This window comes from Desmodus rotundus, chromosome 2, assembly GCF_022682495.2.
Source record: "Desmodus rotundus isolate HL8 chromosome 2, HLdesRot8A.1, whole genome shotgun sequence".
In the NCBI taxonomy this organism is placed as follows: Eukaryota; Metazoa; Chordata; class Mammalia; order Chiroptera; family Phyllostomidae; genus Desmodus; species Desmodus rotundus.
In genome coordinates, this window is record NC_071388.1 from 76622606 (window position 1) to 76639737 (window position 17132).

Here is a 17132-nt window from a genome sequence, read left to right on the forward strand (position 1 = left end):
CCATGTTGATTGATACAATAGGCAAGAAGTTATGAAAGCTTCCCAGGGCCAGATTGTGAAAGGTCTTAAATACTAAACACTCAAGTATAAGAAGAATAATAGAAATATGATAGCAATGTCAAAAATGTTGTGTTTTACATTTTGACCACTATTTTCCAATTTCCCTTTCGGCTTCTACCTGGGTCAATTCTACAGAGAGGTTATAATTAGCACAACCAGGAATCAAACTCAAATATGAAAGCAGAATTCATGAGGCCTTAAATATCACACCATATTGCCTCAGGCTTCTCATGTATATTGGAATGAGATAAGTCCTTCCTATCTTATGAATTGGCTGTGATTGATTGAATGAGAGAGTGTACATATGATGTTTCACTGCATGCCTGATACATATTAAGTGCCAGGTAAATTATATATTTCTGTGCTCTGGTGCTTTCGGTCCAGCAATGCAAGCGTGCACAGTCAGCATTTTTAACTGCACTGCTTAGTTACACACTGACTGACAGTCTCCATTACCCAGATGCTTAGCATAATTCCTCAGTCCTCTCATTCAATTTAATTTAATAGATATTTATTGAAAGCTTACTAGTGCTCAGCAGAGCATGTAGGAGGCCCTATGTTAGGTATAAGAGGATACAAAAATGAATATGGCACACTCTCTGCACTCAGAAAGTCTGCAATCCAGTGGTTGAAATAGACACATTCATATTCATAAATATCTAATACCTAGTTCAGTGTGGACACAGATTTGATTGCCTGTTGGAGGCATATATAGGGCAGATGTTAAAGTCTTACAGTTTTATATATTTTATTTTTAAGTAGGCCTAAGTATTTTTGCTGATTTAAGTTGGAAATATTTGGAAAAAAGCCTAAGGTACTTTGGTCCAGAAATTACACATAAATTATAATCAAATTATATCTTAGGAAATAGAGGGAAACATGTCTAATTGCTCAGTTTGTGATTTTTATCTATTTTTTAATAACCAAGCAAACACAAACTAATTTATCAATTGGACAGTTATACTGCATTTCAACATGACTATGTCCAAAAATATCCAAATGTATTTTATAGAATTCGGTAAATGAAATTTTTATTTCCTCCAATAAATTATCAAGCAGTAACTCTTGTCAGTTCTGTAAAGTTGCAACTCAAATCACTTAGAGTAGCTTACTCATTAAAGACAGCCGTAAAAATGACAACACTGACAAATTGTCTCAGGGAGTCCTTTGATTAGCACTAGTCTGTTTTTTCCTTCAATCTTAAATGTTTTATTAAATATTTAGGTTCTTTCTCATAGATGCAGTCAGTACTGAAAAATTAAAAGTTTCCTGAAGCCTAAAATCTATGAATAGTTGTTACAAAAACTTGAATTCTTACTTGGGGTACTTTTATTTTCCATACTGTTTATGCGAGTCACCTAATTCACATTAGCGTATCTCCTAGAGAAAATAAAACATACAACCACTGAGAAATTACTTATCATTAAAGGAAAATAAACATATCTAAAAATATTATTACTTAACCAGGAGATACACTTGAAAGGAAACCTCCAGAAAGCAAATATTACGCTCCTTACAGACATTTAACAACTCTTTTTTTTCAAGTTGAAGGGCAGAATTATATTTTTTTATAATGCTAAGATAGTGTAATTAGACCATTAGCATCTTTTATCACATTGCACAGCCTCAGTGTTCTCATCTGAAAGACAATAACACGTATTGAGTGAAGCGAAACGTGGCTTCCAACTGTAATTAAGAAAGTGCTGTTATGTGGAGCGACACACAGCGTCACGTTTCCCGCTGCCGGAATCGATCCTGGTACACAGGCACATAAGGACCAGAATCTCCATCGCTAGCTCATAATTTTTTATAGCTTATTACCTATTGACAAGGTGTCTAGCTAGACACTCTAATGGCTACACATAACCAAACATGCTGATGATGTTGCTTTTACATCTGAGGCTTCCACTGGAGCAAAAGAAGATGCCTCAAGGAGATGACAGAACAATTGCATTTTGTAAAGTTGGGGAAAATACTGAAAGGCTAGAAATATATATAAACATTACCCACCAGATGCAACTCATATATATTCTTTATGTGAGAAACTTCATTATGAGAGTCAAAAAATAGGCTCTCTTTCTGTGGACAAAGAACACATTTATAGTAGAACTGAGGGAGAATTGTGGACATTGATTGAGAACACTATGAAGAAATTTGAGGCCAAAGCTCTGGTGGGGGTATCCTGAGGGTATATTGGAGAAAGAATATTAAGGAATTTATCTTCTCTAGTGAACAGTGATAGCAATTTACTGATAATTGAGCTGGAAGATACTTGAATCTACATTGACCATAAGAGTCATATCCACTCAGTCAACAAATACTGAGCAAACACCTATTGCTAACTTGTGTTCTAGGCACAAGAGACAAGTCATAAACAAGAATGATGTTTCCTGCTCTCACAAATGACAATAAAAAAGTAAAGTAATAAATGAAGAAAGTAAATTCAAATTGTAGTAATATTATGCAGAAAATAAGAGCACCTGATGTGATAGAGAGAGACAGGTTAGAGGATCAGTCCTAACACACACATATTTTTGATATATTACAGAAGCATCAAGGAGGCCTGTATAACTAAAATACGATGAGGGTGGAAGTGAGGAATTTGAGAGGTAGACAGGGGCCAGATCTGCCCTTTAGGCTATGTAAGGAATTTGGATTTTATACAATACATAATTTTAGCAATTAGAGGCTTTAAGCAGTACAGATACTTTGCTCTCATCTCTACCCTTAAATGCTGCCTTGTATTTTAAGAAGATCACTCTGACTATAGTGTCAAAACTATGTTGTAAGGTGGTGGGTGCAAAGTGGAAAGAGCCATTGGAATAATTCAGGCAAAATATGATGGTCATGTGTACTTGTGTTAGCTATGGAGATGGAGATGAAGGGATAGATTTAGCATCTCTTTCAGAGTTAGAGCAACAGGAGCTGGTATACTGATCTGCCTGCCAGGTGCAAAGTTAGGAGACCAATAAGACTTTTGATGTTTATACAGATTATTTATAAGAGGGGAGAAGTTGACACAAAACAATGTGTCATGCCCAATTTTGAACAAAATCACAGTGTCTCTGCTCCAGAAATACTACAAGTGGCTCTGATTATGTTACTTCAAGGAGAAGGAAAGAGATTAGAGAAAGGTCTGAAAAGGCCAATGAAATGTTTGAGGGGTAGAGATCTGTGGGGGGATTGTGCTATGGAAGAAAAATGCCAGTCCAGAGAGTAAGAAGGCTTGACTTCTAAGTCCAGCTCCATTTCTATCCCAAGGTGTAATTCTGAGGGAGGATCTTTGTCTTTGTAATGTTCTGTCTCCTTCTTTATAAGGAAGGGGTGCTTTGTAAGATTTACTCTATAGTCGATAATAGCTTAAACATTTCATTATCCCTAGAAGTCTTTTGCTTTGGAAAACTGATGGGTGACAGATACATGATAAATGTGCATACAACTGGGTGTTCTAAATAGTTCTTTCACTAAATGACAGAATATTTTAAACCTTGGAAACAGTCTAGAACTTTGAAAAGAGTAAGTTTTATTCATGGGAAAAGCAACACTGTTTAAGAAATAATGAAATTAGAAAGGGAGTTCAGGCCAAGATGGAGGCTAAGGTAGATACGCTTCACTTCCTTACAAAACCAGAAGGATGACAACTAATTTTAAAACAAAAAACAACCATAACAGCCAGAAAATCAAACTACATGGAAGTTCAACAACCAAGGAGTTAAAGGAACATTCATCTAGACTGGTAGGAGGGGCGGATACAGGTAGCTGGCATGGAGAGGACAAATGGCAAGACAGCAGCTGGTGGTAAACCTGGGTGGGCAAGGCAGCGGCTGGAAGACCAGAATACCCCACATTCATGTGTGGATAAGCCAGGAGGAACAACTGGGGAGCGAGACAAACTGTGTAACCCAGTGTACCAGCATGGGGGAATAAAGCCTCAAAACCTCTGGCTGTAAAAATCTGTGGGGGTTGTAGTGGCAGGAGAAAGTCCCAGTCTCACAGGAGAGTTCGTTGGAGAGGCCCACTGTCATCTGCTATGTGTGGTTTGTTGACCAGGACAGCGTTAGGCAGCACATGGCTGTATTTGGTACAGGAGAATTTCTTGGCATTGTAAACTTTTGTGGGCAGATTGACCTTAAAACTTATGGATCTAGTCTTTATCAATTGCTTATAATGAGCTAGGCACCATCTAACGCACTACATGAATTATATTGTACATTATCCCAACAGGTAAGTCTGTTGTTATCTCCACTTAACAGATTAGTAAATTTATACTTGCAGGAGTTAAATAACTTACCTAAGGCAATATACAGGGTCCAGCAGAAGTAACGCCTGCTTGGGCATGGTTGGTAGGGTATGTGGATGTCTTGTATGATATGGGCAGCAATTTGAACATTTCACCTAAAATGTCATATGGTATGCTTGAGTGTGATACTGTTATGTTACAGAATTACTTGCTTATGATTTTATAATAAAAAGGGGTGTTATTTGTGCTGGACCCTGTATTTCAACCAATTAGATTTAATATTCCTGTGTCAAAACCCCAATTTATATCCATAAACATATAGTAAATTTAGTATATTAAATATATTTAACAGATATGTTTAAACTGCACTTAATCTATACCTTGTTCTTTGTCTACACTATCTGTAGAATCATTTCTCTTCACAATGTTACTTTTTCCTCTTTTCACCACTCTCACCCTCATTTAGTTGTTAAATATTTTTTCCCAGTATCAATGCCTTGGACTCCCATCTGGTCTCCTCACTTCTTTATCTCATACTATTTAATAAATTTGGTAATGTCAGAAGATTTCAGTTTAAATAAACTTGTGTTTCTTTGTGCAAACACTTCTCTGTACTTTAGTGTAAATACTATAAAATGCTTTAAGTTGTCTTATAAGAACCTTGATAACCATTCCTCGTTAACTACTTTATATCTCTTTCCTTTCCACTGTCAGTTCTCCATCTAATGCAGGTTTCCTCTCTGTGTTTAGGAATTTTTGATACTCATTTTCATTTCAACATCTTTTTAAATTTCTCCTTATTTTTCCCATTCTACCTTCTCACAGAAAGTGTAACATCTCTAGGCTGACTTCAGGTACTCCATCCCATATGAATATTTCTCTTCTTGAAACTCCAGGCATTTAGTATCTGTTCCATTCATGAGGCATTTAATCACATAGTGTCTAATATTATCACATAACCTGAGGTGTATACTCATTACCTCTTCAGGGACTGGGTCTTACATAACCTGTATCCTTGACTCCTCTATTATACGCTGAGTGAATAGTAAGTGCAGTCAATTATACTTTTACCAAAGTTGTTTCACTTGAGAATAATCAAAGATTATTGTACTTGAAAATGCAGTATCAGCTAAGCAGTTTTTGCAATAGCACCATTATTTTTATATTACTGCTCCAGTTTGTAAAGATGCAACAAAGAACAATTACATAGGTATTCAAACTAAAATGCGCAGTCAAACATGGGAACTGAATTTATTCATCAACATGGCAATTTGAGACAGAAGTTCTAAAATTGCAAGATTCAAAATAAAAGTGTGTGTTACAATTTAGGATTAATTTTCTAAAGAGTCAATGCTTGAGTATGATCGTCCTTTGATAACAGATATAGGAAAGTGTTATGTTGCTTCCAGGTGCCTTTTGCAAGTGTGTGTGCCCCCTTAAAGAAGGTGTATCAGAGTGTTTATAATACAGTAATACTTACTAAATATAAAACTTTTGGTTTTGTAAGTCAAAGAACATCAGACACCACTAATTCACTTTTATTCACTTGATAAATATTTACTGATGATCTGAAATATACTACGCAGTGTATTACCGTAGTACACAGACGTTTTCTTCCCACAGGTGCTTGGGTCCTGTGTGGTAGTCATGGAGTCTACCCCACTGCAAAACAGTCCAGTACTTCTACCTGCGAAAACGGAGGCGTGCGCATGTGCACGTGGAACAGAGAGGGAAGAAAAACAAATCGGTGTATGTTGATAATGCAGTTGTTTTGGTCCAATAGCATATTTTATCTTAGTATCTAATTTTCCTTAATATCTAATTTTCCAATTTAAAGAAATCTGATATATAAATATTGAAAATCGAATATAAAGGAAGGTCTACTAACAATTGGCCCACTGTGTTTAAAATATTTACACAATACATATAAATATGTTTACACAAAAAGTATATACAAAAATTCCACAAAATTTTGTATATGCAGAGCTTCTGATTAGTGGGATTTAAAGCTTTGTAATAGAACACTGCCTCTGTGGTTCCAGGTTTTTCAAGTTATGCGTTCATGAAATGCTATACCTGGTTTTTTCAAAGAACTCCTACTTGCCATGAAAATTGGATTGTCTGAGCACCAGCCAACAAACCATCTGCCTGAGTGTAAAACAGTCACTGGGAAATTCAGGCTCAGGCCAACAGCATTGCTAAATGGACTGGCTCTACATGTGCGGGACTAGGTATGAGCCCAGTCAGGAGACTGATCAGGCGCATCACATCTGTAAAACTTGCAGAACCTTTTGAACTCTGAATGTGCCTTTGTCATCCCTGAGCATCTCATATCTGAACTATGCTGGTTCAGTATAGGCACTATACTTGTACTGGATACGAGATGTCATTCCAGTTTATTTCAATATTTATAGAATATTCCGATGAAATGTAAACCAAGGTTTTGGAAAAACATTTAAAAATATTAATAGAAAGATAGTAAATAAACTACTATTTAGTAACATCATTAGTTATTTAGTGTACAAACATTAATTTCAATACTGGGAAGAACGTAAAACTCAAACTATCATTATGATATTCAAGTACTATAGTTTAACTGTAAAGTAGAGGGCTCTTTATGGTAGAAATACATAGGAAACATCTAGTCACACTTCAACCAATGATACAAGTCATCATTTCAAGCTTCTATGGATAAGAGGAAGAGATATACCTGCATATTTATAGAGAAGATAGATAGTTTCAAAGAAAAAGTTTAGAAATTCTAAGTTATAGTGTAGTATTTTATCTTTATAATTTTTAAGAAAAGCAGATAGTGAATATTTTGCTGTTTTATTCTAACATATCTGTATATATATATACATATATATGTATATGTGCATGTTTGGATATATATGTATGTATTTGTATAATGACAAGGTATTGGCCTAAAGAATCAGACAGACCTGGCTTCAAATCCTGGCTTGTTCATGTTTCATCTCTGTAAAATGAAGATATTAATATCTACATCATTGATTTTGTAAATCAAATAGAATAATGTTTGAAAAACACCAATTTGTAGTAGACAATAACTTTTTATTACTATATTGATTATGTTAATACCTTTATAAAGAGAAAATGGATGCTTTTCTTGTTAATAAAAATGTTATGGTACATAATTCAATAATTTTTACATTAGTTTTCCGCACTATTCAGCTACACGAGTGCCGCAAATAGATGACAGCAGGACATTCACAATTGTCAGATTGAAGAACGGATTGTGAATTTGTTGCTAAGCTAGCAGAAGAGATGGTTGTCAAACTTCACTGAGATGTCAGAGTACATGAGAGTTTGAACGGTGACGAGAAACTGTGCAAGTCATGCATATAAACCATTTTATGATGAGTCTATTCTTCAGTTCTGGGTTGAAAGATAAAATGTCTTGCTTACTTTTTCCGTGAAGTGAGGTGGTCACATAAATCATCTTTTATGAAATAAAAGTTGTGTTTTATTTTTATTTCTAATGGTGGAAATAAAGCTCTATTTGTTTTGGTTTTTACAGAAAAGCGCCTGAGACAACATAAAATAATTATTATTCAAAATTATATCTGTTAACTAAATCCTACAAAAGCATTCTTTTTATTACAACATTTATTATCCAAACACCATCACCAATTGGCCTCTAAAAACTGTGGTTTACTCCTCATTGCTCGAGGTGACAAAGTAGTCCTGTTGTTCCAGAAACAATGGGTAACCAATGTACTTTACGACAAGAACTCAGATTATGGATTGGAATGCACATAGGCCTTAACTTTTGTCTCTCCTGCATGTGACTTCAAGCAGGTGTTCCATGTACTCAGTGCTGCATAAGAAACTGCTCCCAATATTAATGACTTAGAAAAACGACAACAATTTATTTTGCTAATAAATCTGTAGTTTGGGCAAGGTTCAGCAAATACAGCTCATCTGCTTCATGCAGCATCAGCTAGGGTGGCTCCCCTGGGGCCAGGAATACCTACTTTCCAGGCAGTTTACTCACCTGGCTGGCAGGTGGTGCTGGGTGATAGCCAGGAGCTCAGCTAGAGCTGTGGGCTGAGGGCCTATGTTCTCCACAGGAGCCTCTCCGTGGCTGTTTGGCCTTCTTTTGGCCATCGTGGCTACCTTTTAAAAATAAGCACCCCAAAAGAAACAGGCAGAAGCTCAATCACCTTTTATGACCTAACCTAGGAAGTCGTATAGACTCACTGTAGTCACAAGTACACCCAGATTCAAGAGTTGGGAACACAAACCTGAATTCTTCATGGAAAGAGTATCTGAGGCATTGTCAGAAGCATATGTCTGATGGGAGACATTGTTCTGAGGCCCTTTAGGGAAAAAAACCATCTGCTATAGCAACTTCATATCTCTTAATTTTAGTCTCCAGCTAAACAGTAGTGTGCTAGGCACCCTTCTGATCATTTTACACATATTAATTAATTAAATCCTCACAGCAACATTTCAGTTAGGTGTTACAATTTATCCCCATTTTAGAGATGAGAAAAATGATGTACAGAAAAATAAGTTGCCTTAAATGACAGTTGAGAAAACACAGAAATAGCCTTGGCAGGTGTGGCTTAATGGATTGAGTGCTGGCCTGTGAACCAAAGGGTTGCTGGTTCAATTCCCACTCAGGGCACATGCCTGGGTTGCAGGCCAGGTTCCCAGTGTGGGGAGGGCCAGAGAAAACCACACATTGATGTTTCTCTCCCTTTCTTCCTCCCTCCCTTCTCCTCTCTGAAAATAAATAAATAAAATATTTTTTTTTAAAAAGGAAGCACGGAAAAAGAACTAAAAGTCATGCAATCCAGTTCCAAAGACCAAATTCTTTATTATTCTGTATAAATAATTTTTATAAAAATAACTAAAAAATTGTATACAAAGTGCTTTGACCAGTTTTTGTTCATTCTGATTGCTCAATATTTATAAATGGTTTGCTGTAGCTGTTATTACTAATATATCTTACACTGAATTACTCAGTGTATACTCTATGGGGATGGTTTGCTTATTCTTAAAAATAAACTTACTCTGTCTTAAGGAGTATGCAAGAAAGAAACATTGAAAGAGAAAGTTCAAAACTGTCATTACAGTATGTCTAGAAAAAATAGTGATATAAGAATCTCTGATTAGGAGACAAAAAGTTAAATAGCACCTTCATTTGGTGTACTTTAAAATACAATGACAGATTCAACCAGCACATTTTTTTAAAAGCAGTGCTAAATATTAAGGAAGTGATATTAATGTAGGCTTAAGTTTGGTTGACTAAAACATACCTGAGAGCACCAAATTAAATACAAATTGTATTGGGAGATGAATGTTGGAACACTTAAAATGTGATACATATTTATAGGAAAAAATATGGTTAGTTTTCATTTGTGCCAGTATTTTACCAATTATATTTAAAACAGTATTAAAAATAAAAATGTGATCTAATCTCACAAACTACTAATATGAACCTTTTTGTTTTCATACCTATCTTAACTCCAGAACAAAAACACTTGCCTTACTCTAAAACTAGAAATTAGAAACAGCTTTAGAATTTTAACTCTGCGTGTCACCAGCCTCAGACTGCTAAAGCATTTCTGACTTTATATTCTCAGTAATGCCCTGTCCTTGACACTTGTCCGGCTCTTGAATCAATGTGCTCTTTTCTAATTATATTTATCGTATAAATTATGAATCTATAAATGAGAAAAGGTGGTAGAAGATAAAACTAAGATCTGTTATATCTGCTTTATGCTTGTTAATGGCAACTCGCCTGGGTTTGCCAGTATATATCCCTATTTATTTTATGTTAATAGTCAAAATGTCACAGTAAAAAATGAACTTCTTTACCTAACCAAAATAAAATTATGCTAAGTGAAATAAGCCAATCAGAGTAAGACAAATGCTATATGATCTCACTTATATATGGAACCTAATGAACAAAATAAACTGATGAATAATACAGAAACAGAGGTGTGTATGCATGGAACAGACTGACAGCTGTCGGAGGGGAGGAGGGATGGGGAAGGAATGAAAGAAGGTGAAGGGATTAGCCAAAGAGTATGTATGCATAACCCATAGACAACAGTTCAGTGATGGCCAGAGGGCAAGGGGTCTGGGGGTGGGTGGAGGTGGGCAAAAGGGTGGCGGGGAGACACAGAGATATCTGTAAAGTGTCAACAATAAAGTTAAAAAAAACTTCGCTTCTAGTCTGAGACCTGGGTAATAGTCTTTTGGTTCAGTTCTCAAAGTCTTTGGTATATTAAATGGAATCAGACCAATCTATGTGCAGTTTGGGAGCAAGCCCAGGAGTTCATTACCAAGTGCGTGGGGTTGCTTTCCCAAGCTGCTCTCTCTCCATGTCCATCTCAGTACTTTCCCGTTCCCTGCGACTCCTCTTTCATGCCTCTTGGTTAGATGTTTGGCTGGGTGTTTATTTACTCTGCTGTGCACTTTTGAAACTGGATCTGCATGGAAGACCAAGGGAGAGGAGGACAGTTAGAAAAAAAGGCAAGAGAGATTTACTCCACCCTCTCAGAATCACATTTTCAGTGAAGGAAGAGGAAGTTTTTCCTTCTCAAGAATGTTGGCTCATGTCATTTCCCATCACTGGCCATCACCACCACCACCACTACTATATGGCTGTTTGAGAGTTAATCGTGAGAGAACAGAGGGTGAAAAGAAGAAACACAACAGAAAAACGGACTTCCACATTCTTCGTATTAGGAGTTCCATTTCCCACTTCCAGAGCCAAGATGAGCAGGCCCATCTGGAGCCCTGTCTGTCACCTGGAGCCCATTTTCAGTCTATTCCAGGCTACAGCCCAAGCATTCCGGGAAGGAGCAGGGAGGTAAAGAAAGAAGGATGGTAAACTTATCACCAGCTTGGTTATTCTTCAAGCTTCAGTCTTCTCCAGTACTTCTGCTTCTACTTACTTTTCAGAGTCTTCAAATATCTGCTGGGAGTATTGTGCCCAGACTTTATAGATAAGCAAAAGAAAGAGGGTGCTTTGTTCTGGGCTTTCCAGAACCAAAGCCGGTTCTTCTGAATCTTTGGGATGAAAGCCATGTAGCCAACAGTATATTTTTGGTCTGATGATTTTTCCATTTGCTCATTCAAGAGAAAGTCCCCCTTCCACATTTCTCTGGTGACAGTGAGAAATTAGAATTAGCAGCAGGGCACTTTTATATGGATTATCTCATGCAAACTTTTTAGTAAACCACCCCTTCACCCCGAAAGGAATGTTAGATTGAATATTTTGAAGCACAATTCACAATTTGTTACCAATCGACTTGTGTTTGGTCTTGAGAATTCCACTGGATTGTTATTAATAGGTTATTCTGAGGAAACAAAATACTTATGTTTATTTACCCTGAAGTTTTAGGTTTTTTATTTCCTTTTCTTTTTATTTTTCAATTCTCTAATTTTCCCTGCCTTCCCTTCTTACATGACAGCAAAATTTAATTTTTATAACTGTAGAACAGAATCTAGGATAACAGGGATGATATTGCCTATTCTAATCCCTTACATTTTATGAATTCTAAAGTTTCGAGAAGTGAGGTAGATCACATATTTTACTGATAAGTCACTCAAGCTTTCTAAACTTACTGACTGTTGAATGTTGATGAGGGAAAGGCAGTCAATTATATTAATATCAGTTGCTGTCACACAAAACACAGTTCATTACTTCATTAAATAATGAGAATGACTTAAACATTTCATATTTCATCATTTCACCAAATTATGAGAATGATGAGAACAGCATGCTATGCCAACTAGGATTTATCATGGCCCTTGTCTTAGAGTTTTCTGATAATGAAAATAAACCTAAAAATCATTCCCAGCAATATATGTAGCCTAACCATTCAATTTTTAAATTAAGTGCGTGTGTAACAAGTCATACATTTCTTGACTTTGTCTTAAAGATGTGTGTGTGTGTGTACTTTTCAACTGTATTTCAGTCCGTACTGAGAGACTTCAGTCTTCTGAAGACTATAAAATTTCAAACATCTCTGGAAATTGCATGGCAAAGTATGTATTTAATTAGTATTAGTGGTATTTCAATAACTATACTCATATTACATGTGCCTTTAATACATGCTTTTCTACAAAAATTACTTTACCTTTATAATATGTATATTTCTTTTGTTGTTATTTAAGCAACACATAAACATCTTTTTGAAATAGAAAACTGTTTCAACTTAGATTATTTATTATGTAATGTTATGAGAATATATATTTTGCATTTTATAGATCGACTATTACCAAATTACATTGTATTTATTTTAGCATTCTTGCTACTTTTATCACTTGCTACATGGCAACAGAAAACCAGGAAATTGTTCCACAAATACTTCATAACTAATAACTTGCTTGTAATTTGATTTTTTTCTACTGGATACACTGACTCCAATTATATGATTAGATATTTAGAAAAGTGTAAACTTGTTAAACATAGTTGATTAAATGTATCCGTTTACTTTCATTAACTCAGAACACTTCACCAAAAGGAATAAGGGAATATAAAAGATATACTCTGACAATGACAAAGCAAAGGGTGAAGGGAGAAGAAAATACATCAGGTGAGTAAGGCTGACATGTCAACAAAATTGTAGAAAATGAAAATCCAGTGGAGGAGCGATAACTCACTTGGCAATGGCGCTTGGTTTGACTACCTTCAGGGAGAGAAGCTGCTTTCACTTTGAGCTATTCCGTTTTGTACAAGGAGTGGAATTGCTATGTAAGAAGATATATCAAAAAAGAAAAAGGACTTGGACATGGACAACAGTGTGGTGATTGCAGGGGGGAGGAGATATAAGTGGTAATGAAAAAATGCAGTAATTTTTTTAAAAAAAACAAGATATATCTATGTTCATCTATAGTACATACTGCCAAATAGTTCTCCAAAGCAGTAGCGCCAATTTCAACTTCCCCAGCAATGTAGGAGAGTGCGTATCACCCCATATCCTCACCAAAGTTAGTTTTGTGTGTCTTTTTCACCTTAGGCGTTCTGGGAGATGGCAATAGTATCGCATTGCACAAGTTTTTAAAGTGTGTCTTTAAGAAACCACGTGTGGCAAATAGGAGTTGGACCTTATAGAAGGGAATTAAATATAAAGACAATTAGAAAAATAAGAATTCTTTTTAATACGGTGACTATAGTAGTCTTCTTTTCACTTGCAAACAAGATATAGTAATACCTGATGCCTGAAATAAAGAAAATCCATGCAAAATACATAAAAAATAATTTTTAACACATAAAACATCAGATAATATAAGATAGAGATCACAGAGAGATGGTAAGTAAAGGAGGAAAGCTCTGTAGTTGTCCTGAGAGGTTCCAGACCGTGCTGCAGAGCGGAGGGGCCCTGACAGAACCCAGAAGACGCCGTGTGCGGACTGAGAAGACAGATAGGAGTGTCCATGTAGTCCAAGACAGCTAGATTCCACACGACATCGTATCAGAGAGTAGAGTGCTGCTCAGAAAGAACTCCAGAGAGCTGCAAAGGCTCTCTGTGAGTGTTCACCTGCGTTTTCCTAATACGCAGATAAACCAATAAAAGAGATAAAATGAGATCATTAAAACATGCAGTTATTCTAAAAGAAGGAAAAAAAAAAAAGAAATCAGAACAAAAGCCCTGGCTGACATGGCTCAGTGGATTGAGCCAGGGCCTGTGAACCAAAGGGCCTCCTGTTCGATGCATGCGCATGCCTGGGTTTCCGGCCAGGTCCCCAGTGGGGGGCATATGAAGGGCAACCACACATGGATATTTCTCTCCCTTTCTTTCTCCCTCCCTTCTCCTCTCTCTAAAAATAAGTAAATAAAATCTTATTTAAAAAAAAAAGGAAAATAGAAGAACAAATGAGACAAATGGAAAACAAATAGCACGGAGACTTAAACCTAACCATATTAGTAGTCATATTAATTGTAAATCGTCTAAACCTGCAAATTTAAAAGCAGAGAATGTCAGTTTAAATTTTAAAAAACAAGACACAGGTATGTATTACACCTAGGAAACATTTAAAATATAATAAAACAGTAAAATAAAGGGGCACAAGGAAACTTTTGGGGTTAATGGATATGGTCACCATCTTAATTGTGGCAAAGTTTTTACAGTTGTATTCATATTCTAAAACTTACCAAATTGTACACTTTGTGTGCAATTTTTGCATACCAACTCCCTCTCAATAAATCTGTTAAAAATAGTATGGTATATGTGGGAAGTGGAAAAAAGTCTAAAAGTTCTGTATAAATGGAAGGTGAGTTTGGAAAAATAGGTGTGACCTCCACTATGAAAGAATTTAAATGCTAAACTGAGTTTGGACTTTATTCTAGAGGGAGGGTGTTAGCAAACTTTTTTTATAAAGGGCCAAATAGTATATATTAAAGCCTTTGCAGGCCAGTAGTCAAAGTCAAAGATGTCATCTATCTATACAGTGACTGAGGAGTGGATTTGAGCAGAGGCAGGCTGACCTGAGATGACTGCAGTAGCGCTAGACGACTAAAACAGCGGAGGGCGATATGGAATACTGTACTTAAATCTGGTGGGAATTGCAATTTCAAAAAGGCAAACCAGTCTGGGAGGGCTTCATTAATATGGTAAGGTTAAAAAAAGATTTGATGAAAGGGAGCAAAAACCATGCAGACAGCTGGGGAAGAGCAGATGCTAAAGGCCCAGTGGCGGGAGCAGGCTTTGGGTGTCTAAGGTTCTAAAGTAGGCCAGTGTGTTGGGAGCAGAGTACCGTATTTTTCAGACTGTAAGATGCACCGGACCATAAGACGCACCTAGGTTTTAGAGGAGGAAAATAGGGGAAAAAATTTTGAAGCAAAAAATGTGGTCCTGCTCCTGCCTCCTGTGATCCCGCTCCACCGCCACCCCCACACTCAGCGAGCCAGGTAAGCTACACATTTGGACTATAAGATGTACCCCCATTTTCCTCCCAAATTTGGGGGGGAAGTGCATCTTATAGTCTGAAAAATACGGCACCTGAGTCAAAAAGGGGTAGAAGATGAAAGCAGCAGAATCACAGGGAATGGGCGGGGAATAAAATTTTGCAGCGCCTTGTAGGCATTTAACGGGGCAATTAGCTCTACCCTAGGAGAATGGAAAGCCATTGGAAGGAAGGCTCTGAGCCCAGTAGCAACATGATCTGATGTATATTCTAAGGATGTCACTGACTGGTGCGTTGAGAATAGACTGTATGTGGGCAAAACCGTAACAGAAGAGGCGTGAGGGGAGGCAGCTTCATCTGATGTGGATGGAACTGCAGGCAGGGTAAAACCATGGGTGAATTTATGACACAAGGTAAGTATTTCAAACTGTAACCATGAAGATGATGGGAAATCATCGAAGTTTTTCAAATAGGAGTATGTAATGAACAAACTTATGTGTTTGAAAATTGCACCATGTGGCTAGTTCAAATTGGAATGTGCCATTAATGTAAAATACTTATGAGATTTCAACTATTTTGTACGAAAAAACCTCAAAAATCAAATATTATAAAATATTTCAAGAGTGTGCTTATATATTAAAATGAAAATATTATGGATTCATTGGGTTAAATTAAAATATATTGTTCAAATCAATTTCACCTGTTTCTTTTTAGTTTTTAATGTAGCTACTACAATAAAATTATGAATATATGACTCACTTTATATAAATATTGGACAGAGCAGGTTTAGAAGATTACTCTGTCCCCAGAATATACTAAACCACTCAAAACTGGATGCTGAGAGACCAGTTGTAAGGCTGTTTTCAAGAAGAGCTTGAATATCTCTAAGCTATTCTAAAGTATTTAAGAGATATCCTAAGCATTTTAAGAGGATTTTGAAAGGAATGACAAATAGCTGAAAACTCTTCAGATGAAAATTATTTAAATTCTTATTTAAATTATTTAAATTCTTGTTTTAGGTAAAGAAAATGAATAAAAGATAACAATGCTTTGCTGCACAAAATTAAGTTATAAGAGGCTACTTCATATGCCATATGTTTATGGATGAGATTTGAATGGTTGATAACAGAAAAGAAACAAAGTATGGTTTTTGTCTATGTGTCTAATAAGTTTTATGTCTGTGCTTAGAGTAACTCTTTATTTTTTGTTTTTTTCTAGTTTTATTGAGAAATAATTCACATCCATTCCTGTATAAGTTTTAAGGTGTACAGCATGATGGTTTGATTTACATATATTGTGAAATGATTACCGTAACAGGTTTAGTTAACATCCATAATGTCATATAGACACAATTAAAAAAAGAAAAAATTATTTTGTAAGAACTCTCAGGACCTACTCTCTCAACAACTTTCCTGTATGTCATATAGCAGCGTCAACTATTCATTGTGTTGTACATTCCATCCCTAGGAATTACTTCTTTCATACCTGGAAGTTTGTACCTTTTGACCCCATTGTTCCAATGCTCTTTCGCCCCACCCTTGCTTCTGGCAACCACAAATCTGATCTCTTTTTCTGTGAGTTCGGTGGCTTATGTTTGTTTGTTATTTAGATTCCACATGTAAGTGAGATCATGCAGCATTTGTCTCCACTGAACTGTCAGTGAAGTCCTGTAGCGCAATGGCTGCTAGACTCTGGTTATAAATTTGGGCTTGATTAACCATGATCTTGGCAGGTATATTCTTTTCAGGGTCATCAACTGTTTACCATAAAAAATAAAAATAATTAAAAATAAAGCAATGTTGTCAAACTATAGCTGGATCTTGCTTGCTAAGGTCTGTGAATATAAGGCCAGCCCTCATTTTGTTAAAAAAATTTATTTAGCCCTTAAGAAAGGTATGAAATATACCCTAGCACAACACTGGGATTTTCTCCTTGAGTACTC

At 36.2% G+C, this 17132-nt stretch overlaps 1 protein-coding gene across 2 annotated transcripts in view; it reads left to right on the forward strand.

Annotated features, from left to right (window-relative positions):
* Nucleotides 1–17132, forward strand: part of EPHA6 (EPH receptor A6) — an 876611-nt gene that overhangs the window by 337834 nt on the left and 521645 nt on the right. The gene's annotated exons all lie outside the window — the stretch shown is intronic.